A 3,861-nucleotide genomic window follows, 5' to 3' on the forward strand; every position below is an offset into this window, starting at 1 on the left:
GCTCGGTGTGCCTTGATACAGCGGGCAGACTGTTGATCTGTTTGTTCAGTAGGTACATTTTGGTGAAGACTTGTTAGGTTAATTTCATAAACAGCTGCCACACAGCTTTGTTTTATTTAGGGGACAGCTGACAGTGGTGTTGAATGAGTTATGTTCGTCTCTACACACAGTGGATATACTTGGGTTTAGATACACAGTAGTTTGGGTGTTGATAACCTCTGTGTGCGTTCAAAAAGTATACGCACTTACCTGGTACCATGAATGAACTAAAACGCAGGAACGAATTGAATGTCATACGCACCAAAAGCATTTTGTTCGTTGTAGTAAAGCATTGCCTCGAGATACAGGTACAAATATTTTTTCTCTCTCTCTGTGGCCACTCCAGGGCCCTGTAGTAATCAGATGGCAAATAGGAAAGAATTGTTATGGATAACACAATGTGTAGTAAATTGAAAACATAATGAAAACCCAACAAGCCCTTTTCATTTAATCAACTGATACATTTAATATCTGCTTTAATTCTGGATGTTGTTACCCCGGCCTGCACCAGGTCTTCTGTGTACACTGTGTCTGAGTAAAGAGGATCCGTGTTTCGCCGAATGTTTTTCCCATTGGATTACTGAAGAACAAAGATGAAATTGGTGCTTTTGAGAGAACTGGCAGGGATGAGTTTTTGTCGGTGTTTTTTTTAAGGAATCTTGCACTCATAACTCATTTATTTCCACTGGAGAGGGAAATCATTCTGGATCCATCCTGCTTTGTCAGCCTCTCATGCCCAGGGCGATTTAACTGTCGGAGATAATCTGTGGAGGTTTTGTCAAACTGTAACTATTCTGATTCTGTACAAGTGTTGAACTGTTTAATTGATTCCCTCTGATAATCTTTAGATATTTTAATGACAGAAAATTTGAATTTAGGACTTTTTTTTTTTGGTCATTTCAGTATGACATCGCTTGCTTTGTACATAAATGTGTTGACGATTATTAAAACTTCAATGATCTGTATATGCTTGGGTCCTGTGATATGTTCACTTCAGTCAGGCTCATTGTGCTCATAGCTGCAAAAGATATATTAAATGCCTGGTAGAAATGGGAAAGGCTGTATAGTTGAGTTCAGGTAGGACTTGAACAGTTTATTATGCAGGATTGTTTATTTTGCTCATCTTTAAAGAAAGCTCCACCTTTTTAAAGCACTTTGATTTGCAGTCTTCTCTGTTTACCAGCATTCAGTTTATCAAAGTGATTTAAAGCCGATACAGTTATGATGTAATAGGTCATCTGCTGTGGGACAGAAGTGGATTTATCCATATGTGACATACTCTGTCCATAACCATAATGTGATAGATTTCAAATATGTAGAGAAAGACCTCACAAACACATCTGACATTGGGAATTAAATATACTATGCCATGATTAAATCTTCCAAACGGTGAGTAAGAAATACATGAATTGTTCAATATTCAATCAAATGTCCTCTGGTTCCACGGAGTTTGGAGATTAGTTTAACAGTTTGTAGATTTGCTGCTGGGAAAACATTCAGGAGAGTACAGCTTGTTAAAAAAGAAGAAAGGCTGCACCTTATTTTAAATTGATCTGTACACATCCTTGGAGCGCTGTTTCTTTTATTAATGGTCTTTCAGAAATGCCATTGGAGCCAGATAAACTTTTAGAACAGACTGTTTCATCACAATTTAATAATGCTGTCTGGCTTGTAGAATGTAGAGCTGTGTATCCACATGTTTTAAAGCCAAAGTGCTCTACATGCCACCCTGTCCTTTGTGAGGAGGTCTTTCCCAATGACCAACCCAGGAACACATAAATAGAATTAGGGTAGATGTGTGGATTAGGATGGACCCAGTTATTGATTGACTTTTTCACTCTTATTAATGCTTTTATATTTGCAGTGCTCTACAGAATATGTTACAATCCTTACCTGGTCCACACAGATGCTTTTTGATCCCTACCAAATTATAGATGACCTTATTAAGATGACAACACACTCCTGCTCCAAACTTTCACAATGCCCCCCTGTTATGAGCAACCACCATTGTACTAGATTAGCTCCTATTAAGTTGAAAGTCATGCTGAGTGTCACAAAAACATTGAACAGATTAAATTTTGTGACTATTTCTTGAACTGACCTGGACACAGAGAACGTGTTGCCTTTGCTTAAAATCAGACTGCCCCTCCAGGTGTGAGTGGTGTCACAGAATAGATGTTAAGTGAAGTTAAAATATTGGCCCAGCTGTGCATTGCTCAGCAGTGAGCGACCAGCTTTCAGATCTATAATGAAAGCCCTCAGCACAACCTGACTGCAATTAATTGATTTGCAAGACTGCGTGCTTGTGTGTGGGCAGTTTGTATGTTCTCCTGTGTGAAAGAAGGATTAAGATAGAAAAAGATAAATATATGTTTTTATATGAGAGTTTGAAGTGGGCTGATGCCACAATCCTGTGTGCATTGATAATTAAAATGTCCGTTAGGAAAATGTTTCAGCCTTGAAAACACCTGTAGTTATGAAACCCTCCTACAAGTGGTGCACTTTCTCTTTGTTTCCAATGTACTTTTATTGTGGAGGTCAGAGGCTTACATCAAGCAACACTGGACTTTCTCCATCAACAAAAAGCCTTGAAACATTGTAAAGTCAAGCTCGAACAGATTGCCTCGGAACAGTGGTAAAAGAAGTAAAGTGGAAGGGCTTTGACACATTAAACACTATTTTCGTTTTTCTGATTTACTCAGATGTCGAGCATCTTCATGAAGAAAGCTTAAAAGGCTTTAATCTGTGGATTTGCTCACTCAATTGGATAAAAAGGTAAAAAAAAAAAAAAACCCTCCAGAGTGAGGGCTTTAAAATACAAATCACCACAGCATATACAGATGAAAAATACAATCATTACCATAGTCATGGATTAAGGGCTTTGGACCAAACAGAGCAATGGATCTTTTTTCCTCTTCAAATGAAACAAACACCAAAGAAGAGGGGGAAGAATACCTCAGTTCTTTTTGTGTCTTACAGTTTTCATGAATGAAGTGACTCCTAACATTTTATTTCATTGTTTTGATTGTGATTGACAAATTTAAATGTATTCTGCTGTTGAAACAAAGATTCAGTTAAAGTGCCTTTGGCAGGATTTTGGTTTTTTTTATGTCCAAGATTTAACAATTTTGAAGACCATTCAAGTAGTTTTTGATCTCAGCATCTATCTGTTGTGGAAACGGAAGGCAAGAGCAGTGAATGCAGATCGATGCAACAGCTTTCTTCTTTTTATTAGTAGGTGAATGCATGCTTTCAGGCATGTCTGAAGCATTGCTTGCTTTACTTCAGACATAAAATCCTGCACTGCAGTAGGCTATTATAGAAAAACTAAGAGACTGTGGAAAATTATTGACGTGAGGAAGGAGGTGGAATTTTGAATCTTGAATGAGGCCTTCATCAGCACTAATATTCTCATTGGTTCCTCCCTATGACAATACCCATCATAATACCCACTCCTTACATAACTACCACTGGTGGACACACAGCCGCTCTCTAATTTTGAACAAAGAGCTGCCAAATAAACATCTATTAAAGCCATCAAATGTGGTTAAACAGTCTGCCGATTGTGAACATAAAGCCCTAAACGTATGGCCCAAGAGCGTATTTATTACCAATGGTGCATGCAAAAGATATCTTTTCTACCAAACTGCTCCTCTTCTTCATATTTGTTTTATTCACACGATAAATCTCACAAGGGAGGGTTGAGATCAAATTGAAATCTGGGATAAGGAAGAGACAAAAGACCTTCCTGTACTCTGTGAAAAAAGTCAGGCTACCCTCCCTTCAACAAAAACAAAAAGTACATAACCCTCTCATAAACCT

The sequence above is a fragment of the Chelmon rostratus genome, chromosome 13 (genome assembly GCF_017976325.1).
Source record: "Chelmon rostratus isolate fCheRos1 chromosome 13, fCheRos1.pri, whole genome shotgun sequence".
Lineage (NCBI taxonomy): Eukaryota > Metazoa > Chordata > Actinopteri > Chaetodontiformes > Chaetodontidae > Chelmon > Chelmon rostratus.